The sequence below is a fragment of the Chiloscyllium plagiosum genome, unplaced genomic scaffold (genome assembly GCF_037043375.1).
Source record: "Chiloscyllium plagiosum isolate Xiang-an unplaced genomic scaffold, Cpla_swu_hap1 HiC_scaffold_10, whole genome shotgun sequence".
In the NCBI taxonomy this organism is placed as follows: domain Eukaryota; kingdom Metazoa; phylum Chordata; class Chondrichthyes; order Orectolobiformes; family Hemiscylliidae; genus Chiloscyllium; species Chiloscyllium plagiosum.
The window spans coordinates 102,854,788-102,879,884 of NW_028270148.1; the positions used below are offsets into that span (position 1 = coordinate 102,854,788).

Below are 25,097 nucleotides of genomic sequence, written 5' to 3' on the forward strand. Positions count from 1 at the left end.
AATGGCAGCAGGGCAGATAGTGATTGCTGTTAAGAAAGGATTAAGTACAGAGTGCAAAAGCAGGGAGCTGAATGACAAACTTAAATAGGTTATTGGTTAGACCATTACTGAAGTAATATGTGCAGGTCTGGATTCCATATAATAGGATGTGAATGCACTGGAGAGAGTGCAGAATAGGTTTCCGTGAATAGTTCCAGCAATGAGACCCTTCAGATACAATACAGAATTGGGATTATTTTTCTCGGCAAGAAGGCAAAGAGGAGATTTAATAAAAGTTTTCAAGATCTTGAGCCTGGATGAAGTAAACAGGCAGAAAATTCCCTTTTGTAAATAGAACAAAGTAAGAGGGTAGAATGAACTTTTTCACAGTGAGCCTGGAACGCACTTCCTAAATAAAAATGGTGGAGACAGGTTCAATTAAGGCATTCAAGAGGGCATTATTGCTAATTTTAGAATATCATCCAATGTGCAGGGTTACAGGGCAAATGGGCAGGACATGTGCATTAAGTTAAAATGTTCAGAGAGCCAGTGCAGACATGATGGGCCAATGGCCTTCTGTAACAACGGTAACTCTGAGTGTCTTCATTCAGTGGTAATAGTCCTGTCTCCAACTCAGTTGATTATTGATTCAAGTTCATTTCCAGACAGTTTAAACAGGAAGAAAGAAATCAAATTTACCTGGGGGATCCCTCAGTATTGGTGAACCCAGCTAAACTAGGTAGGTTCATCCAGCAACCAATTTTAATTGGCTTGAGGTGGAATTCTGCTTCTATTGGAGAGGAGTCCCTCGCCAATCAAATGGTCAGCAGGTGTCGTCCCAGCAGCACAACTGGCAGAAGTGTTCATTGCTAAAACTGAAGCAATCCCAATAATGAGCAACGTTAGAGCTGGACTTACAGGTTAGTCCAATCTGCAGGGTTAAATACGTAAGAGGGGAGAGCTCCAATGGGCATAGGTGCCTAACCCAAAAAAAACACACATCCATGCTTCCACTCTTGCTGTTAATCCACCACCAGCTGGCTAAAAATTTCAGCTCTGATTTCCAAACACCAACTTGACATTTTTCTAGCAAGCCACTGACACCTAATGGGAGCAAAATGGCAAATAGCTAATTCTTCAACTGAATAATGGAGAGTTTGGCCAAGCCTGAATCTCTATAAAAGATCCAAATTAGTTACAGAAACAAGCTAGAACACAATTTGCAAGGGTGAAAAGCTGTGAAAGAACAGTGTAGAGGGCATTTTTTTGAAGTTGCAACTGAGCTTTAATAGTCGTAAGTAGTGCATTCATAAACATCAAGTGAATAAAAATTCCTCTTGTAATGAAACATATCTCGCCCATTAAACTAAAAAAATCAACACTTAATACAAAATAACTTCAAAACTGCACCAATACTCTTCTGAATTAGGGGTATCAATGGTTGAAACATTTGCACAGGTACTCAAACCCAGTGCTGAACAGCTTTAAATGCCCTCTTATACAATGACCTTGGTTTTGAGATATAATATTTCTATCTGAATGCCGCTGCTCAAATGAGCACAAAATTTTAAAATAATGTCCACAACTTCATGTTAGAGGCCTACAGGCAACACCACAATATTAAAATCAGCAGCAGAAACATTACAAAATCAACTGTACATTAGGAGGGGGGGGGGTTGCAGAAAACAATGAGGGAGGTGCGGTAAAGGGGGTGCAAGGGGTGAACGGGAGATGGGAAGAAGAGAGGGGGAGGGAGCGAGAGAGGGGGAACAGGGATAGATACACATACCGAGAACAGTGTGGACATCCCGAGGTGAGAGAAACAGAAGAAGAGGAAAAAGGACAGAGAGCAAGAGAGGGGGTGTGGGGGAGAGAGGGAGGGATGGAGCGAAAGAGAAAGAGATAGCATTCTTGTCAAGTACAAGTTGGGCTACAAAATAAACTGCAGAGAAAATCCAAAATTATAAAACCTTTTGTTACATCTTTATGGGCTAGCACACTAGAAATCAAGCCCTTCTATCCCCAGTACTTAAAAATGTTCAATATTAATAATCCACTCAAAATCCTTTTTACACATGCATACATTACAACAAATGGACGTTATGTATGGAGAGAAAGACTGGTAAGGCAGTTCAGTGACCCCTAGCCAAAGGATTTAGTGAGATGATCCTTCTGATCAGAATACTGCTTCTTGATCTTCCTTTTTCAGGTACATTCATTTTTTGCAGGAAGCACAGGGTGACTAGTTCTCACTTACAAAGATGTATGACATCAATTAAAAGCCACAGCCTCCAGAAACTGATTATGAGAAATCGGATGCCTGCTGCCAACCAAATCTTCATTCTTACAGAGTCTCCTGACTTGACCTCATCTCTAACTGGGGTTTCTCCACTGCTTGAACCAATAGCTATGTAAACAACACTTACAGAGTGCAGGTCATTGTTCCTTAGAAGTGAAGTCCCAGGTAGATAGAATAGTGAAGTCAGCGTTTTGCATGCTTGCCTTTATTGTACAATGCATTGGATATAGGAGGTAGGAGTTGTGGCTGTACAGGACATTGGTTAGGCCACTTCTGCATTCAATTTTCATCTCCCTGCTATGGGAAGGATGTTGTGAAACTTGAAAGGGTTTAGAAAAAGTTTACTAAGAATGTTGCCAGGGTTGGAGGGTTTGAGCTATGGGGAGACACTGAATCGGCTGGGGCTATTTTCGCTGGAGCATCAAGGTTTATAAAACCATGAGGGGCATGGATTTGGTAAATAAACAAAGTCTTTCCTCCAAGGCATAGGTTGAAGGTGAGAGGAAAAAGATTTAAAATGGATCTAAGGAGCAACTTTTTCACACAGAAAGTGGTGCACATATGGAATAAGCTGCCAGAGGAAGCGGAGGAGGCTGGTGTGATTACAATATTAAAAAAAGCATCTGGATGGATATCTGAATAGGAAGGGTTTAAGAGGGGTTTTGGGCCAAATGCTGTCAAATGGGACTAGATTTATTTAGGATATCCGGTCAACATGGACAAGTTGAACCAAAGGATCTGTTTCCACGTGTACAGCTCGATGAGTCTATAATTTGCTTTAGAAAAAGTGCAGCAATCCTTCAATAAATCTTGGCTTTAAATCTAGTTCTCACCTCATTTCACTCCACAACCAAAAGTACAGAATAATGAAACATTACAGTCTTTATTCTTTTTACTAAGTCACCTGAGCTACTGTGTTTGTAACATTTTCAGAGACCAGCTCAAAACTACTCAGCTATGGCTTCCAGATACAGAATTCTACCACTGGCATCAAAGTCACAAACTAGAATTCAACTGAGTTAAACAAGAATCACTGGAATTAAACTTTCTTTCCCAAACTTGTCCATATGGAAATTCACACATTAGTAATTTCAAAACACAAGAGTTGATAATTATTTAAATTTATTGTGCAGAAATAAATTGCACTGGTGAAACTTTTATTTTAACCTCCAAGTAACAGGATTCTATTATCACTTTAGAACAATCGTAAAGGTGGCAGTCATTGATAACTGGTCACTAGTCTATGGACTAATTCACGACTGATTCCTATCACAGCATCATTTGTACACACCCTCATCTCTAGTTTGTCTGCAACCTCACTTCAAATACTCTGCATATTCAAACAGCAACATAAACAATGCTTGCCATAACTGCCAACTGATTCATTTTTCCAAAACATACAGCAATCCTCATAAGTTACTGGTTTCAATAAGTTCTCTCTTTTCAATCCACAATTTTTTTTTTTAAGAAGCACAATTTAAACGTCATGATTGTTTCCAACTTTGTTTTCCATTAACTTTGGTTCTTCTTGAAAATTGTCCTGATCAGTGAAAAATGACAAGCTTCAACAATATGTCTTTTTCAGGAATACTTAACACAGTGATTTCAAATCATCAGCTGCCGAAATGGGTCGCCATATTGCAAAAAATTGAGGTAATTTTTGTCAGAAGAATCAATACATAATAACTAGTGCAATTTTAAAGGGGTGGGTTGCAATCTAAGAGAGAGAATCCTAAAGATGCTTGTGCACGAATCTTTGAAGTGGCGGGACAGGTTAAGAAAACAAAAAACAGCTTACTGAATATTGGGCTTTACAAATAGGGCCACAGACTACAAAAACTGGGAAATTATGTCAAATTTATATTAAGCACAAGTTCAAAGGTTCAAACCCAGCAAATGTTTTGCGCCCAATTCGGAGCACAACATCTAGAAAGGATGTGAAGGCTTGAAAGTGACAGAAGAATTTTCTACAATGGTTCCAAGGATGAAAGGTCACTTTCTCTGCTCAAAGGCCACAGTAAACAGATAAATAGTTTCTGAAAGGTCAATAATTAAAAAGAAAGAATTTGGGTTTAAAAATAATCAAGTAACACAAGGAAAATAAAAATATCCTACGTGCACACACATCTGTATTTGGTATGCCCAGCCTAACAGGTGGTGGATACAGATTCATCTATGCCTTTCAAAACAGAATGGGATAATTTCATGAAGGAGAACGGGTTACAAAGATATGGAGAAAGACTAGCAACATGGGAGTAACTGGATTGCTTGTCAAGAGAATTAGTGTAGATTCAATTCGCAGTGGTCACCTTCTATACTTCACCTGACGAAGGGGCAGTGCTCCGAAAGCTGGTGATTTCAAATAATGTTGGATTATAACCTGATGTCGTGTGACTTCTGACCTTGTCCATCCCAGTCCAACACTCGCATGTCCACATCAGACCTTCTGTACTGTTCACTCTGAACAATTCTGCTCTACTATTTCAAACTCAAGCTGGCTTTCCTGTGGGATGATCCAGCTATTCATCTCTCCATTGCCCTTCCAATTACTCAAATTAGTACCAAAGCCCACTCACCATTTGCCTTTTTCAACAGCATACACCATCAAAACCACCAGGGTCACCTAGCTCCTGACCTCATGATAGCCTTATTCAAGAAGAGACCATTCACAACCCTCTCCAGCTTTTCATCAATGACCTTTGATCCATCAAAGCCAGCTGTTCACTTATAAACTTGCAGTGTTAGCACCATTCACAACTCTTCAGACACTGAAACAGTCCGTGTCCACATTCATTAAGACCTGGACAGCATTCAGACTTGAGCTAATAAAAGTCAAGTGACATTTCTGGTACACAACTGCCAGACAATGAACACTGCCAGTAAGTCTCACTAACCCCTGTTGATGATAAATGGGAATACCATTGAGTCCCTACCATCAACATCCTGGGGTTTACGAGGTAAAAACAATTCCTGATGAAGGGCTTTTGCCCAAAATGTCGATTTCGAAGCCCCTTGGATGCTGCCTGAACTGCTGTGCTCTTCCAGCACCACTAATCCAGATCCTGGGGCTTACCATCAACCAGAAACTGAACTGGACAAGCCATTTAAATACTGTGGTTACACAAATATGATTGAGAATTCTAAGGCAAGTAACTCAAGTGCCAGCTCCCAAATGTCTGCTTTCAGTTTACAAGGCACAAGTGAACAGCATGATAGCATACTGCGCGGGTGGCTGTGGCTTCAGTAACACGTGAAGCTCAACACCATCTGACATAAGATAGCCATCCACTCCATTCACCACCAATGGCAGCCATACAGAATGCACTGCCACAATACTCTAGTGCTCTTCCAACAGCATCTTACAAACCCACACTTCCAAATCACCTAGAAGAAAGTACAGTGGATACATTGAAACACCAGCTGCAAGTTCCACTTGAAGTCTTACATTAACCAGAGCTAGAATTACATCATTGTTCTTTCACTGTCACTGCATCAAAATCCTGGAAATTCTTCCCTAACAGCACCATGCATATGCCTAAACGCCACATGGGCTGCAGATCAAGGCAGTATCTCACCACCACCATCATAGGGGAAATTCAGGGATGGGCAAGAAATTTTGGCTTTGCCAGCAACCCCACATCCAATGAAGGTGGTGGATTGAGGAGGGTCAGACTATCAGAAAAATATACAGAAATAACAACATATATAACCGCTCTGATTTACTTATGGACAGAGTCCAACTGGGAATCCTCATTTTCATTGATTTCAGTAATACTTAATAATTCTACAACTTAGACAAATGGGTGAGGGCACAGAAACAACTTAAAAGTGGGTATGAAAGACAGAAAAAGAGATGGAGAGACAGCACAGGAACGAAAGGCAGAGACACAGAGCTGAGATGAGAAGACTAAATAGGTGAGAATAAAAGGGGACAAAAATCCTTTATGAAAGTTGTGAAAATGAATCTATTAAGGAGACAAAACACTAAAATAGGCAAGAAAAAGGGAAAGAATTGACATTATTGACAAGGGAACAAACGAGGAAACAAAAGCAATGGACCATGTTGTGAGTTAGATGAGTTAGGGAAATTTGGCAAAGAGAGTGAATGAGCAGCAAATGAAACTGGTCACAACAGAGGACTATATATTTCTTTAGATTAAAGAGCTAGTAAATTGAAATGACCTTTCAAAACCTGTGCTCCATTACCAATGAAACCTTAATATCGCTTAATGATAAAATAAGCAGTCAATACTAAATAACATGCTTGAAAGTCAAGTTGCTGAAAGAGGTCAGCAATCTCATAGGAAAAACAAATACCAAAGCTTTCATCTGCCAATCTTGAACAGTAACATGATAAATTACCAGTTAAACGTGACTTTCCAATGTCCTGGTTTTATCACATTAAATGATTACAGTTTAAACTTGTTCAAGGAATTTCACTTTTGTTTAATTAACAATTTGGAACTATATCAGGTAGACTGATGGAGGATTTAGAAAGTTTTAAAATACACATCGTCTACAAAAGAGGCCTTATAAAGTCATATGTAGAATTTTAAAATGATGGAATCATCAAATTTTACAGTGCAGAAGGAAGCCATTCAACTCAATGTCTGTACCAGCTCCCTGCCAGTCCCAGTCTCCAGCCTTCTCTCTGTAGCCCTCTAATTTAATCACTTTCAAATATATATCCAACTCTCTTTTGAAACCTCCAATGGAATCTGCCTCCACCACTGTCCCAGGAAGCACATTCCAAATCCAAACAACCCTGACTAAAGTTTCTTCTCATCCCACTCCTAGCTCTCTTGCTAATAATCTTGAAATTGTGACTCCAAGCTACTGACAAAAGATGATATTATATAACCAGTTGACTATGCCAACACTCAATCCTGCTTTGCCACTTAAGATAATGGTTTATCTCTTTGAGGTTGCAACTATTTATTATCACTTACACCAGATAACCCTCAAATTGTTCTTTTCAGTCAAGAATCTACCTCCCTTTGTCTTAAAACTAATCTATGAAGCTGCCTCTACCACACTCGAGGTAAGAGTGTCCAAAGACTCTCAACACTGAGAAGAACATTTTTACTTATGATGGAGAGGAGAAAAAGAACCCTATTTTTAAACTGTGTTCCCTAGTTCTCATCTCCCCATTACAGGAACCATTAATGTAGCATCTACCCTGTCAAGTTCGCTCAGGATTGCAAAGGCTCATTATAACTTGTTTGGAAACTTCGGTTCTAAAGCGGATGAAAGACTGATTTGGATTCGCAGTTGCTTCGAAGAAAATCCCAGAAGTAGAGGCTGTGGAGATGTCAAAGGAGGCATCATACAAATCTGTTGAAGAAATGAGTTTAAGGAACACATGCTCAGCAGCAGTAGTGAGATGAGCTCGCAGCTTGATAAAGGTCTCGGGCAAAGAAATTAATTGCAGAAAATAACACTAAGTTAATGCACAGAAACTTGCTGAAGAGGAAGTTCATCATCATCATCATCCGCGTGTTTATCCAAATATTGTTTAATGTGGCTGAGATAACGACATTGGCAGGCAGGGCATTCCATGCCCTTACCACTCTGAGTAAAGAACTTGTCTCTGACACCTGTCTTAAATCTATCACCCCTCAATTTGCAGCTATGCCCTTCATACAAGCTGATGTCGTCATGTTAGGAAACAAAACCTTCACTGTCTACCCTATCTAATCCTCTGAGCATCTCATATGTCTCTATCAAATCCCCTCTTAGTCTTCTTCTTTCCAATGAGAACAGACCCAAGTCTCTTAGCCTTTCCTCATAAGACATTCCCCCTCCAGACCAGGCAACATCCTGTTAAGTCTCCTCTGCACTTTTTCCAATGCTTCCACATCCTTCCTGTAATGGAGCGACCAGAACTGTACACAATATTCAAAGTGCGGCCACAATCGCATTTCGTTTAGTTGCAGCATGACATTACGGCTCCAGAACTCAATCCCTCTACCAATAAAACCTAACACACCGTATGCATTCTTAACAGCAATATTAACCTGGGTGGCAACTTTCAGGGATCTACGTACACGGACTCCAAGATCCCTCTGCACATCCACAATACCAAGAATCTTTCCATTGACCCAGTTTTCTGCCTTCCTGTTATTCTTCCCAAAGTGAATCACCTCACATTTAGCTGCATTGAACTCCATTTGCCACCTCTCAGCCCAATTCTGCAATTTATCCAAATCGCCCTGCAACCTGCAACATTCTTCCACACTGTCCACCACTCCACCGACTTTAGTGTCATCTGAAAACTTACTAACCCATCCACCTTTGCCTGCGCCCAAGTCATTTATAAAAATGACAAACAGCAGTGGTCCCAAAACAGATCCTTCTGGCACACCCTAGTCACCAAACTCCAGGCTGAATATTTTCCATCAACCACCACTCACTGCCTTCTTACAGAAAGCCAGTTTCTAATCCAAACTGCTAAATCACCCTCAATTCCATGCCTATGCATTTTCTCAAACAGCCTACCATGTGGAACCTTATCAAAGATTTTAGTGGAAGTCCATGTACACACATCAACTACCCTGCCTTCATCCACATGCTTGGTCATGTTCTCAAAAAAGTCAATGAGGTTTGTGAGACATGACCTGCCTTTGATGAAACCATGTTGGCTATCTGCAATCAAATTGTTGGTTGCTAGATGATTATAAATCCTCTCTTATAATCCTTTCTAAAACTTTTCCTACAACAAATATAAGGCTCACTTGTCTATAATTACCTGGGTCATTTCTACTGCCCTTCTTGAACAAGGGCATAACATTTGCAATCCTCCAGTCCTCTGGTACTAAACCTGTAGACAATGACGACTCAAAGATCAAGACCAAAGGCTCCAATATCTCCTCCCTAGCTTCCCAGAGAATCCTCCGATAAATCCCATCCGGCCAGGGGACTTGTCTACTTTCACTCCTCCTAGAATGGATAACACCCCCTCCTTACTAACCTCAAATGTTTTCTAGCCTAACATCCTGTATCTCATTCTTCTCTCCTACAATATTCTCCTTTTCCTGAGTGAAAACAGACCAGAAATATTTGTTTAGCACCTCTCCAATCTCTACAGGGTCCACACAAAACTTTCCACTTCTATCTTTGACTGGCCCGATACATACCCGAGTCATCCTTTTATTCCTCACATACCTATGTTCTACGTATAATTGAAGCATAACCTCCCTACTTTTGTAATCAATTGCCCTCATAATAATCAATAATATTTCATCATTCCTCCCAATTGTTTGTGTTACTGCATTCCAAACTTGTGATTCATTCACCCAGATCCCTCTGCATTTTCTCATTGTTTAGATTTTTTAAAACTCTTCCTATCAAAATGGAAAATTTCACATTTTCCCATATTTCCTCGATTTGCCACATCTGTAAACAATCACAGGGCAGCATGGTGGACCAGTGGCCATGACTGCTGCCTCACAGCGCCAGGGACCCGGGTTCAATTCCATCCTCAAGCAAATGTCTGTGTGGAGTTTGCACATTCTCCCCTTGTCTGCATGAGTTTTCTCCAAGTGCTCCAATTTCCTCCCACAATCCAAAGATGTGCAGGTTAGGTGGATTGGCCATGCCGAGTTGCCCACAGTGTACAAGGATGCATTGGCTATGTGGATTAGCCATGGGAAATGTAGGGTGACAGCGATAGGGCAGGTCTGGACAGGATGCTCTTTAGAAGGCCAGTGTGGATTCGATGGGCTGAATAGCCTGCTGACACACTGTAGGGATTCTATGATTCGATAATATTTCTACATCCTTATATAAGCTCCTTACGTCTCTTCACAACTTAATTTCCTACCTATCTGTGTCATCTACAAATTTAAAAACCGTAACTTCAGTGCTTTCATCCAAGTGATTAATACCAGTAGTAAACAGTTGAAGTCTCAGTATCAATCCCTGTAGCACAACCTGTAAAGATCCATCTAAATATACTCCCTGCTTCCCGTTAGCCAGTTATTCTTCTGTCCGTGTCAATATGCTATCCTCTGCACGGCAAACCTTTATTTTCCATAATAACTTTTGAAGTGGAAACTTATCAAATGCTTTCACTAAACCACGTTAGCTTTGCATGATAACCTTGCCCATACCCAAGTGCTCTGGCACAATCTCATTAATAATAGTTTGACATTTTCCAAATCACAAATGTTAAACTGACTGGCCTGTAGTTTATTTTCTGTTTCCCTCCTTTTTTTTTTAATGCAAGAGTTATATTTGCTACTTTCTAGTGTATTGATAACTCTCCCCATGCTGAACCAAGGAAGTTTCAAAAAAATTGAAACCAATAGATTGTCTATCTCATCAGCCATCTCTTTAAAGAGCCTAGGCACATGTTAGCCCTCAGGCCCAGCAATTTACTCATTACCTCTTCTCTGGTAATCATGCCTCACTCCCTTTCACAGCCTTCTGGGATATTATCTTTATCCTCTATAATGAGGATGAATGCAAAATACAAGTTCAATTGATCTATCATCTCCTTACTCACTAATTCACCTGACTTGTTCTCAATCAGACCAATGCTCACTTTATTAACTTTATAAACAAACCATAAAAAAATTTTATGTTTGTCTACTCTGGCTGTTTCTCATTTTTTAAAATTATTTTATTGCCATTCTTTGATTTTTTTTGAGCAAAATATTTTGAGCAATGTTCTGAACTGGCACCTGATTTTGCACAATTAAATGCTTACTGAAGTTCTCAAGTATGAGTGTCTATTGTTGTTGCTGTGGTAATAGGTTGAACAATCCTTTCTGATCTTTGTAATTAATTTGCTTGAAATAGTCTGTGTGCAGTCTAATGCCATTTGTGCATTTCTTTTGCATAATAAACTTCTTTGTTTCTGTTAAAAGTATATTGGCAGCCTCTTGTGAATATGTTCAGTGACTGACCTCCATGGTAAACAAATGGAAAAAAATAAAACTTATGGTCTATCAATCCAGGTCTCACTTTAGGATGCGATTTGCCCAGTATCATCATCAGTTGGGGTCATAGCAAGATTTTACATGTTGCAATAAAATCCCCACTCATTCTTCAATCTCCAATGGATGTAGACACAACCTGTCAAACCTTTCCTCCTAAGGTCATCCTGCTAACCTAGGAGGAGTTTCTCCGAACTGCTTCTAGCACATTTGTATCCTTTCTTAAAAAAGACCAAACAGTACACAATACTTGAATGTGATCTCAATAATGACTTGTATAACTGTAACAAAATATGCCTACTTTTATTTTCACTCCTTTTGCAATAAACAGAATTCTATTTAACTACATCACTTGTTGCACCTGCATATTAACCTCGTGAGTCATGTGCCATCACCACCAAATTTCTCTCCATTTAAAAAATATGCTTTCTGATCTTCCTGCCCACTCAACCTATACACTTTTGACTTTTTAAGATGTATTTATAATTTGCCTTTGCAGCTATCCATGTGTGAGCAGTAAATTTTGTTGCCATATACTTGGCCCTTTATTCCAAGTCATTGAGTGTTACAACTGTAACAGAAAGATGGCACTGATAATCAATACCACTCCTCCAATCACACTATTAGCATGAGTTTATTGATTCAATTACCAAAAGGGCTTGTTGAGTCTTTTTTGTAAGACTACCCAGAATAAGAGGGGCTTTCACAAAGATTCTTCTATGAACTCAAAATCATCCATTTGTTAAAACAAAATTTACTTTTAAAATAAGGGACAATGGTTAGCATTAAAACTATAGTCCGGAATTAGAAACACATTCCTTTAATCCCAAACATAACATAGCCATTTTACATAAAAAAGCCAGAGTTCAGAAAAAAATTGTCAAGGGTCTGAAAACACAGGATAGAATGTGAAGATAATTAAAAATTCATTCATGGGATGTGAACCTGGCTGGCTGGGCAGCATTTATTGCCCATCCTTAATTGTCCTTGAGATGGTGGTTTACAGCTGCCTTCTTGAACCCCGGGAGTCCTTGTCCACAATTTCTCAAAGTACATTGGATTTCCTGTCAACCAAATCAAATTACTGAAAGCTGTAGACTGATGGAAGATCTTCAGTTTGGACTGAAATCAAACTGGTTGACTCTTTGGGAAGTGAACACAACATGCCTGAAAAGGATGATTAAAATAGAGAATTATAATAAAGGTGGTGAACGTGGGAACAGAGGTAGGCAAGAGCAATCATTAAGAAGAAACTACCCAGAGAAGGTGCACAATGAAGTAACATACCATCTCTTCAACACTGGTTGACAAAAATTCAATGAATGTTTAGTTTCAAGTAGCTTTTCAGGCAGTACAATGAGGGATTCTTATTACGGATTTTGCATATTATGCAGGCGAATGCCTGAAGTATAACAACCCAAAGAATAATTAGGGTACTATGAAAGGGTTTCACTTAACCCGCAAGTAAATTAAACGTTTGTTCATTAACTGTTGATGATTTATCCATCATCTGTCCAGACTGCTCCAACTCTGAAAATTGCTTTGATCAGGGCACATAAGTGAAAGTAGTGATGGGTTTGCCACACCTCCACTTCTCAGTGACAGATCAGGGTATGATCCCTAGAATGGTAGGTCTAACATTCGAGGAACGGCTGAGGATCCTGGGATTGTACTCATTGGAGTTTAGAAGGTTAAGGGGAGATCTAATAGAAACTTACAAGATAATACATGGCTTGGAAAGGGTGGACGCTAAGAAATTGTTTCCGTTAGACGAGGAGACTAGGACCCGTGGGCACAGCCTTAGAATTAGAGGGGGTCAATTCAGAACAGAAATGCGGAGACATTTCTTCAGCCAGAGTGGTGGGCCTGTGGAATTCATTGCCGCGGAGTGCAGTGGAGGCCGCGAAGCTGAATGTCTTCAAGGCAGAGATTGATAAATTCTTGATGTCACAAGGAATTAAGGGCTACTGGGAGAATGCGGGTAAGTGGAGTTGAAATGCTCATCAGCCATTATTGAATGGCGGAGTGGACTCGATGGGCCAAATGGCCTTACTTCCACTCCTATGTCTTATGGTCTTATGGTACAAAACAGGAATAAAACCAAAACTAAGCAAATGCAAAGCAGATCCGGTTGCATCTGTGGAGAGAGAAACAGAATCAACGTTTCAAATTGATGATAAAAGTAGTCATTGAACTGAAATGTTAACTCTTTTTTTTGGAATATTTCCATTTTCAGCTTCCCCCCTCTCTCCCCAAATTTCAAATTTCCAAAGTATATAATTTTGTTTGTATTGTTTTAAAATTCATTCATGGGATGTTGGCTGAGCAGCATTTATGGCCAATCCTTAATTGTCCTTGCATAGGTGACAATGAGCTGCCTTCTTCAATGCTGTAATTCATTTGGTATAGGCAGAGAACCATGGAATCCCTACAGTGCAGATAGAGGCCTTTTGACCCATCAAGTCTGCATCAATCCTCCAAAGTGCATCCCAGATACAGTACCCTCCTCAATCCCCAAAACTCCACATTAACCATTAATCACCTAACTTGCACATCTTTGGACTATGGGAGGAAACCAGAACATCTGTATAAACACATGCAAATATGAAGAGAATGTGCAAACTCCACACAGACAGCTGCCGAAGGCTGAAATTGAACCCAGGTCTCTGGTGCGAACCACTGTGTTAGCATGCCGCAACAGATCCAAGAACTACACATAGTTAAAGAGGGAGTCCCAGGATTTTGACACAGTGGCAATACATTTCCACGTCAAGGTGGGTGCCTTGGAGAAGGTCTTGCAGGTGATAGTGTTCTCACGTATATGCTTCCATTGTCCTTCCAGATGGTAACGGTCATGGGTTCATAACAGCCTTTGTGAACTTCTGCAATGCCTCTTGTAGACTGTACATATTGCTGCTCTTGTGAATTGGTGGTAGAGGGAGTGAATGCTTGCGAATGTGATTCCAATATTAGTAAGCTACTTTGCACTGGATGGTGACAAGCTTCTTGCGAGTTATAGCAGCACCCCACCACATTCCTGACTTGTACCTTGTAGATAGTGAACAGTCTTTACGAAGGAGGAAAATTAGATTACTACAGATTCTTATCCTCAGACATACTTGTGTAGCCACCTTACTGATGTGGATAGTCTAATGAGTGTCCAGTCAGTGGCAAGCCAAGGATTTTAATATGGGGGAATTCAGCCATGATAATGCTACTGAATGTCATGGGGTAATGGTTTGATTCTTTCATTGGAAATGGCCATTGCCTAGCACTTGTGTGGCACCAACGTTACTTGCCACTTTTTAATCCATTCTTCAAGATTGTCCAGATCTTGGTTTATTTGGACTAGGACTGCTTTAGAATCTGAAGAATTGAGCTCAGTGCTAAACACTTGCAAATTGCAAACATCCCCAATTACGCAGCTGAAGGTGGTTCAGTCTAGGATCGTATCCTGAGGAACTCCTGCAGTCATGCCCTGGAGCTGAGATAACTGACCTCTTATAATCACATCCATCCTTCTCTGTGCTTGGTATGGAAATCCAGAGAGCACATGTCTCCCAGTACCACTGACTCCAGTTTTTCTCAAGTTTCTTGATGTCAAGGTCAGTCATTATCACGTCATCTCTGGAGTTCAGTTCTTTTGTCATATTTGCATCAAAGCCAGAATGAGGTCAGGAGCTCAGTGGCCCCATCTGAACCAAAATGTTACAATGAGAAGGCTATTGTTAAAGAATAACTGCTTGCTAGCATGATTGATGGCTCTTCCATCATTTTACTGATGATTAAGAGTAAATTAATAGGGTTGTAACTGGCCAGATTGAATTGGTGCTGTTTTGTTTGTAAAGGACAATTTTCCACATTGCTGAGTCAATGTCAGTTTTGAGAACGCAGTGGAATAGTTTGGCTAGGGACACAGGTAGTTGTGGTGCACAACTCTCCAATTGCTAGAATATTTGCAAAAGATATGGATCTTGATGCGTCCAGTGCCCTCAACTATGTCTTGAAATTACAGGAAGTAAAACAAACTACAGTGCAAAATATTACTGGCCATACATCTGAGAAACCTCAGGAGAGGGACTAAGTATCTGGAGAAAGTCCATGGTTTCTGGACTTTGTAGCTGTCTTGTATAACTATTTAGAGAGGTATGACAATCCATTTGCTTTATACAAAATTCAGCAGTTGTAAGTTTGCCAGTCATTGCAAAGGTTTTTTAAGTCAGTATGTTCTTTCTGCCGCTGTCAACAATTAATTTTCTGACATGATGATTCAGTGGTGCCAAAATGATTGTTGCTGCAGTAGGCAGGCTTGAGCAATGCAGAAGCACAATGCGTAGATTTGTTATGGATATGTTCTGTGAACCCAAGGCCTTTCCACGCAGTCCTGTGCCCAATATGTAGCATTTGTGCCACAGTGCAAGAAGTTGTGTTAAAGATCCAACCCAGTACTTGTTAACCACTGAAGAAGCATTAATGTAGTTGAAGATATCAATAACTAGCCACACCTCCCACAATATGCCAAACACGGGAAAAATGTGCAAAGTTATCATACAAAAAAAAGGTGGTTTTGGAGCATTTAAGTCATAAGATGTAGACATTCAGCTCTGAGTGAGATACAGTTTAGGTTTTGAAGTAGCACACACCAGACAGAAAAGGACTTAATTTGTAATAAAAATTTCTAATATTCCATTATCTTTGCCTATTTATTTTTCCTGTGCATGATCTTGCACAGAACACATAATCAAACACTGCTGTTATACAGAACAGAAGTAGGCTGTTCATTCTATCATTCAATTAGATTATGCCTGATCTCTTCCTCAACTGCACCAACCGAGCTTGGTTCCGTATGCTTTCTTATTCTTTCCCAACAAAAATCCATCAATCTCAGTTTTGATTTTCTCCAAACAACCTAGCTTCAAACTTATTGAGGGAAGGGAAACAATTTTCCACTTCATGACAATATCCTTGAGTGGCCCAAACTCTAATTTTATGGAGATTTTACATTCACCTCAATAAGACAACGAAACAACACACAAACCTTTTTTTAATATCTACTATAACACTGGTGCTAAATACCACCAAAGCCATGCAGTACAATTTTACCTGGACATTTAACATATTGATCAAAAACAATATCTGTTCCAGGTAAACATGTTAAGTAAAACAAAAATCTAAAATCCAGGCACAACAATTTCAATACACAAAAAGCTGAAAGGATTGCAGATGGTGAAAGTCAGAAGCTAAAACAAATTGCTTGAAAAACTCAGCTGGTCTGGCAGCATCTGTGGAGAGAAATCAGAGTTAAATGTTTCCTGTCCAGTGACCATTCTACAGAACTGGACCAGCTCTGAAGGGGCATAGTGGCTCAGTGGTTAGCACTGCTACCTCACAGCATCTGGGAACTGTGTTCAATTTCAGCCTTGGGCTGACATTCTCCCCATGTCTGCGTGAGTTTCCTCTGGTCTCTGGTTTCCTGCCACAGTCCAAAGATGTGCACATTAGGTGAAGTGGCCATGCTAAATTGCCCATAGTGTCCAGGGTTGTGCAGGCTAGGTGGATTAGCCATAAGAAACACAGGGTTATAAGGTTTGGGTGGGATGCTCTTCAGAGGATCAGTGTGGACTCGATGGGCTGGATGGCCTGTTCCCAGGCTGGAGGGATTTTGTTCTATTCTATATGCAGGAAAGAAATGATAACTAAGGGAAAATGGACTAGCGCAGCAAGATGGATCATTAAAGGATCTAATCGTGTTTAGGTGCCATATGAAGACAGACATTTTTACTTTCTGCTAACATCTCTGAGGTGTGGAATAGCATGTTGAACGAGAATGGTCCCTTGCCAGAACCAACAGCAACATTTTTGTCCTTGATCCTATAAAACATCTCTCATCTTTCCCTGCTAAGGTACATACAGATTAAATGTTATCTTATCAATTCTTACATATTCCTTTACAAAGATTTTTAATGATCAAAATCTCATCATGCTTACCAGAAATGACACCGAAGCATAAAGCAAATAAACAAAGTTCCTACTTGGGCACTTCCTAGAACTTGCAAAGTGTGGCTAGAAAAGTGCAGCAGGTCAGGCAGCATCAGAGGAGCATTCCTGTTGAAGGGCTTCTGCTCGAACCATTGACTCTCTTGCTCCTCTGATGCTGCCTGACCTGTTGTGCTTTTCCAGTGCCACACATTTCGACTCTTGACTCTCCAGCACCTGCAGTCCTCAATTTCTCCTACTTCCGTGAACCTTTTGCATAATATATTTAGAACACCAGAAAAAAATAACATCTCCATCATATGGACAGAGAAACAATGTATTAACAGCTAGGAATAAAACTAAAACTTTAGTTTTATTTGGATGGAAATCAGTTTTCAGGCTTCACAAAGTTAACAAAAAAAAAACAGGAAAATCTGAAAATGCGAGAAGTCTGAGGTTTAAAAAATAATGTATTCATAAGCTCAGATCGAAGATACATTTCTGAAAGTTATCTTGCTGTTTCTTCTCTTCTTTAAAAATGCTTGCTGACCTGATGCATATTTCCAGTATTTAGTGTGTTTACATTTCATTCCATTGTGAATTAACTTCAGAGGGAAAATTAGAATGATGATCAAAGTTTGAGAGAAGATTTGTACCTCGGATGTTCATTGTTGTGGTTCTGTTCGCCGAGTTGGGAATTTGTGTTGCAGACGTTTCGTCCCCTGTCTTGGTGGCATCCTCAGTGCTTGGGAGCCTCCTGTGAAGCGCTTCTGTGATCTTTCCTCCGGCATTTGTACTGCTTTGAATCTGCCGCTTCCGGTTGTCAGTTCCAGCTGTCTGTTGCAGTGGCCGGTATATTGGGTCCAGATCGACGTGCTTATTGATTGAATCTGTGGATGAGTGCCATGCCTCTCGGAATTCCCTGGCTGTTCTCTGTTTGGCTTGTCCTATAATAGTAGTGTTGTCCCAGTCAAATTCATGTTGCTTGTCATCTGCGTGCGTGGCTACTAAGGATAGCTGGTCGTGTCGTTTCATGGCTAGTTGGTGTTCATGGATGCGGATCGTTAGCTGTCTTCCTGTTTGTCCTATGTAGTGTTTTGTGCAGTCCTTGCATGGGATTTTGTACACTACATATCTGACCCAGAGTTTGGGTTGAATTTGCGGTAAGATTGTTTGTTCTAATCTTTGCATTACCACTTCTGCTATGAGTCCAGAGATGGGTGAGCCCATGGGTGTGCCGTTGATTTGTTCATATATTTGGTTGTTGAATGTGAAGTGTGTTGTGAGGCACAGGTCCAGTAGTTTGAGTATGCCGTCTTTGTTGATAGGTTCAATGTCCTGTTGTCTGTTCTGTATGTCCAGCAGGTTGGCTATTGTTTCTCTGGCTAAGGTTTTGTCGATAGAGGTGAACAGTGCCATTACATCGAACGAGACCATGGTTTCTTCCTTGTCTATGTGTGTATTTCTGATGATGTCCAACAGCTGGAGTTTTAGATCAACTGTGAGCCACCTGATCCTAGGGAATTGCATTACCTTACTAGTGGTAAGTTTAATGCCTCAGGTGAGAGGCAAGGTTGTGATGGCTAGGCTTTCATGGTGATCTCAGCCAACATCAGAATTGAACCTACAGTTTTGTTGTCATTCTACCTCACAAACCACCTGTCTAGCTAAAAGAGTGGGATTTTAACCTGTTGTCAAGGCCACAACAGCAGGTGGAAACTAAAAAGAATCCTGTTGACCAGACTGCTGGTTCTCCAGTTACACTCATTTGCTACACCATTTTGGGTACAGGCAGCCATTGGGAAGCAGCATGGTGATGCACCTCATACAGCTTATTATGAGTCTTTGGAGGCTGACTGGAACTTTCCTTTCTGCCTTCAGGTTCCCAGAGGAGGTGGAGACATGTTTTGATACTTGCAGGCAGCCTTCCTGCAGCATGTTGAGGGGTGGTATGCAACAACCCTATCTGCCCTCCTGCCCACTTGAATGCAGGAGCAGGCACAGGCACTATAAAAGGGCTCCCACCTGACACCAGTTGTTATCTGGCTACAAGGTCTGTTTGGTAAGTTAAGATTTAAAGAAGGTGAGAGAATTTACCTCCATTTCAATGTGTCCTTTCACTTACCTATTATTGCAGCCTTTGGCCATCTAACTTTATGGTTCCATGGCTGCTGAAAGACCAGTTAAGATGCCACTTCTATGAAAATCGCAAGGAGTGGCGGTTACCCCAAAACGCTGGTTCAAGACCTGGAAACAATCTCAACATTTCTCTCACACTCTTAGAGGGAAAAGCCTGGCATTTGGTTTGCTATCCAATAGTTCTAATCAACAACTTCTTAGAATGGGAGGAGAAATTACAGGCAGTATTATCTAGTCCGTTATCGGTCTGTCAATAGTTTGAGAAGAGTTTGGAAATCTGTAGCTTAGACAAGTTTTAAATTGTTAGCCCTCTACAACACCCTCAAGTTAGGAAGGAAATTAAAATGATGTAGCTGTGGCAATGACTTTTCTACTGCAAACTGAATTTTAAGTTAGAAAGATATTTGTAGCTATTTATCAAAATGCATAAAGCTAAACTAGGTGCAAATTTCATTTTGTTGCTGTCATAACATTTGAATCTCACCCAATTAAATTTAACAGACAATAAAGAAATTAAACTGTATTACACAAACTGTAGAATGCAGTTTTGTACCAGAATCCATGAAGATTTGTTCATGATGAAATTTATGGATTCAAATTTCGTGCCGTGTGAATTTTGATTTCCCTGGAGGGTCGAAGGCCGAGGAGTGATCTTATAGAGGTTTATAAAATCACGAGGAGACATGGATAGGTCTTTTTCCTGGGTGGGGGGAGTCCCGGAACTAGAGGGCATAGGTTTTGGATGAATGAGGAAAGTTACAAAATGGACCTAAGGGGCAACTTTTTCATGTAGAAGGTGGTGCGTGTACGGAATGAGCTGCGAGAAGAAGTGGTGGAGGCTGGTACACTTAAAAGGCATCTGGATGGGTATCTGAATAAGAAGGATTTAGAGGGATATAGGCCAAGTGCTGGCAAATGGGATTAGATGAGGTTGAGGTATCTGGTCAGCATGGACGATATGGACTGAAGGGTCAGTTTCCGTGCTGTACACCTCCATGACTATGACATAGTTAAAAAGGAACATGCCATCCTGATCACATGTTTGTTCACCTTCATTTATTTATCATTTTTGCCAATCCAATGACAGATTTTACATGTTTCAGCTGAGTTTGATGCATGCATATTTCCTGAGAATTATTCATGTTTTACCTGTTGATAATTGTCTTTGAACATGATCAATTAGCAACTTTCATTCTGTTTGTGCCTCCTTTTGACTTTAGGGAATACTTTCATATAATGCTTTATCACTTGTGCAGAAATTACCTCTACGACATAAAACTCTTCAGTCAACCTTATTTATTACCTGTCATCTTTATAAACTTAACCCACTTTCATAATCTGACACAAGCACTAATTATCCAAAGAACACAGGAATTAGGAGCTGGAGTAGGCAATTCAGCCCTTTGAGCCTGCTCTGCCATTTAACATGATCATGGCTGATCTTTTCCTGGTCTCAACTCCAATTTAGTGCCTCCTACTCATAGCTTTTTATTCCATTTGTCACCAGAAACATACGTATTTCTTGACACTGTTGATTGATTCTACCTCCACTGGACTCTGTGGTGGTGAGTTCCACAGATTCACAAACACTGAAAGAAATGGTTTCTCCACTTCATAGTACTGAACCTAACTGTTCTCACTATGTCTATGCCCTTTTGTTCAAGACTATCCCACAAGGGAGAACACCTGTTCAATGTCCACCTTATCAATCCCCTTTAGGATGTTATATACAAGTAGTTGTCCTATCATGCCGTTGTTGCATTCCAGCGAAACCTTGCTTAATAGAAAATCACTTAATAGAAATAATGGGGCCGATTGGAAAAGTGGGGTTAGGGTCAGACCAGCAAAAACATATCACGAACAATCGCTCAAAAATCACCCAGAAATCTAATGCAAAGTATAGCACAGCCTAAATGAAGGTTGAAATCATATTTATTAACGAAGCAAAAGTGAACGTAAAAAAGTACATTTGAAAAAGGTAAGAAAGCTGCTCTCTACTGGACCTCTCACAGAAAACTGCTCTGTCAGCAGCTGACATTGCCGCATGTGAAGAATGGCATGAAAACTGATGCTGATATTGTGCATGTGCAGGATGGCATGAAGACCAGCGCTGACATTATTGCATGTGCAGAACAGCACGAAGACTGGCATCAATGTCGCGCATACGCAGACATCAGTGCGTGCACAGAAGAGCTAGAACACTGGCGCATGTGCAGAGATTTCGGTGCACACAATGGCGCATGCGCAGAGCGAAGCACATGAACTAATCCCCACTGGAATTGCGCTATTGCCAATGGAGGCAAGCTTTCTCCAAAATGCCATTCCTAATTCTTCAGCGACATTATAGTCAAAATGCGCTACCGAAACACGTGTTATCACAGAACTACTTGTACCTTAATCAGATATCCCCTCATTCTTCTGAACTCCAGCGAGTACAAGCCCAAGTTATTCAACCGCTCAGTATGACAACCCTGGAATCAACCTGGTGAACTGCCTCTGAACTGTCTCGAATGTCACCACATCATTCCTTAAGTAAGGAGACCAAAATGGCACAATACTCCAGGTGTGGTCTCACTAACATCTTTATACAATTGTAACAACACCTCTTTACTTTTATTATCCAGTCCTTTTGCATTACATGCCAGGATTTAATTCGCCTTTATAATTCAATTAGTTTTAAAATCGTGATGGAAAAGGATAGACCAGATCTAAAAGTTGAAGTTCGAAATTGGAGAAAGGCCAATTTTGACAGTATTAGGCAAGAACTTTCAAAGACTGATTGGAGGCAGATATTCGCAGGTAAAGGGACAGCTGGAAAATGGGAAACCCTCAGAAATGAGATAACAAGAATCCAGAGAAATATATTCCGGTCAGGTTGAAAGGGAAAGCTGGTAGGTATAGGGAATGCTGGATGACTAAAGAAATTGAGGGTTTGGTTAAGAAAAAGAAGGAAGCATATGTCAGGTATAGACAGGATAATCGAGTGAATCCTTAGAAGAGTATAAAGAAAGTAGGAGTATACTTAAGAGGGAAATCAGGAGGGCAAAAAGGGGACATGAGATAGCATTGGCAAATAGGATTAAGGAGAATCCAAAGGGTTTTTACAAATATATTGAGGACAAAAGGGTGACTAGGGAGAGAATAGGGCCCCTCAAAGATCAGCAAGGCAGCCTTTGTGTGGAGCCACAAAAAATGGGGGAGATACTAAATGAATATTTTGCATCAGTATTTACTGTGGAAAAGGATATGGAAGATATAGACTATAGGGAAATAGATGGTGACATCTTGCAACATGTCCAGATTACAGAGGAGGAAGTGCTGGATGTCTTGAAACAGTTAAAGGTGGATAAATCCCCAGGACATGATAGGGTGTACGTGAGAACTCTGTGGGAAGCTAGAGAAGTGATTGCTGAGCCCCTTGCTGAGATATTTGGATCATCGATAGTCACAGGGAGGTGCCAAAAGACTGGAGGTTGGCTAACATGGTGCCACTGTTTAAGAAGGGCGGTAAAGACAAGCCAGGGAACTATAGACCGGTGAGCCTGACCTCAGTGGTGGGCAAGTTGTTGGAGGGAATCCTGAGAGACAGAATGTACATGTATTTGGAAAGGCAAGCACTGATTAGGGAGAGTCAACATGGCTTTGTGTATGGGAAATCATGTCTCACAAACTTGATTGAGTTTTTTGAAGAAGTAACAAAGAGGATTGATGAGGGCAGAGCAGTAGATGTGATCTATATGGACTTCAGTAAGGTGTTTGACAAGGTTCCCCATGGGAGACTGATTAGCAAGGTTAGAGCTCATGGAATAAAGGGAGAACTAGCCATTTGGATATAGAACTGGCTCAAAGGTAGAAGACAGAGGGTGGTGGTGGAGGGTTGTTTTTCAGACTGGAGGCCTGTGACCAGTGGAGTGCCACAAGGATTGGTGCTGGGTCCTCTACTTTTTGTCATTTACATAAATGATTTGGATGCGAGCATAAGAGGTACAGTTAGTAAGTTTGGAGAAGACACCAAAATTGGAGGTGTAGTGGACAGCGAAGAGGGTTACCTCAGATTACAACAGGATCTTGATCAGATGGGCTAATGAGCTGAGAAGTGGCAGATGGAGTTTAATTCAGATAAATGTGAGGTGCTGCATTTTGGGAAAGCAAATCTTAGCAGGACTAGGGAGTTTTGCTGAACACAGAGACCTTGGAGTGCAGGTTCATAGCTCCTTGAAACTGGAGTCGCAGGTAGATAGGATAGTGAAGAAGGCGTTTGGTATGCTTTCCTTTATTGGACAGAGTATTGAGTACAGGAGTTGGGAGATCATGTTGCGGCTGTACAGGACATTGGTTAGGCCACTGTTGGAATATCGCGTGCAATTCTGGTCTCCTTCGTATCGGAAAGATCTTGTGAAACTTGAAAGGATTCAGAGGAGATTTACAAGGATGTTGCCAGGGTTGGAGGATTTGAGCTATAGGGAGAGGCTGAACAGGCTGGGGCTGTTTTCATTGGAGCATCAGAGGCTGAGGGGTGACCTTATAGAGGACAAAATTATGAGGGGCATGGATAGGATGAATAGACAAGTCTTTGCCCTGGGATCAGGGAGTCCAGAACGAGAGGGCATAGGTTTAGGGTGCGAGGGGAAAGATATAAAAGAGACCTAACAGGCAACTTTTGCCAGAGGATGTGGTGGAGGCTGGTACAATTGCAACAGTTAAGAGACATTTGGATGGGTATATGAATAGCAAGGGTTTGGAGAGATATGGGCCAGGTGCTGGCAAGTGGGACTAGATCGGGTTGGGATATCTGGTCGGCGTGGACAGGTTGAACCGAAGGGTCTGTTTCCATGTTGTACATCGCTATAACTCTATGACGCTATAATTATATGCTGCATCTGCATACCCACTTTCCGTGATTCATGCACAAAAAAACCTAGAACCCTCTATAGCGCCACACTTTGAATCTGCTTGCCATTTAAATAATAATTTGCCCTCGTATTTTTCTAGCCAAATTGGACAACCTCACACCTATCTACATTAGATTCTGGCCCATTCTCCTCGCCTATCATTATCCACCTGTAAACTCATTATTGCATTACATTTGGTCCAGTCTTTCATGAGGCACCTTGTCAAATGCCTTTTGAAAGCCTAGATATACCAAATCCACCAGATCCCCATTATCCACCTTGCTGGTTACATCCTCAAAGAACCCTGACAAGTTTGTCAAGCACAATTTATTGATAGCTTTCTTCTATCAATGTTATTCAGCTTATTTTAAAGAAATAACCTGCATCACATTTTAATTTTCTTTTGTCAAATTAAGTTAAACTCAGTCAATCCCTTCATGTGTTGAAGTTTTATATATTTAAGATTCATTTTTGGTTCTGTGGTGTCTTCAATATTGCACAGAATTATCCCTTTGACACAGAATACTCAAGGCTGAATATAACATTGCTTTAGAAAAAAACTGAAAATGTTGTTGTATAATAGAACTTTCAGCCTCTGTTCAAAGAAAATGCAAGATACATTACTTCACTTTACTGTCCAAAAAGCTACAACTTGTCTTTTTCCTTAAACTTACCTGTTTTATGCTGCAAGCATTTTATTTCAGACATAGAAAAATCATAGATATGTACAGCATGGAAATAGACACTTTGGTCCAACTTGTCCACGCTGACCAGATATCCTAAATAAATTTTGTCCCATTTGCCAAAATTTGGCCCATCTTCTTCTAAACCCATCTTATTCATGTACCCATCCAGATGCCTTTTACATGTTCT

The 25,097-nt window shown here is 40.6% G+C and overlaps 1 protein-coding gene across 6 annotated transcripts in view; it reads right to left on the reverse strand.

The window, feature by feature from the left end:
* The window catches only part of ralgapa2 (Ral GTPase activating protein catalytic subunit alpha 2), a 562,522-nt gene that overhangs the window by 455,687 nt on the left and 81,738 nt on the right, over nucleotides 1–25,097 (reverse strand). The gene's annotated exons all lie outside the window — the stretch shown is intronic.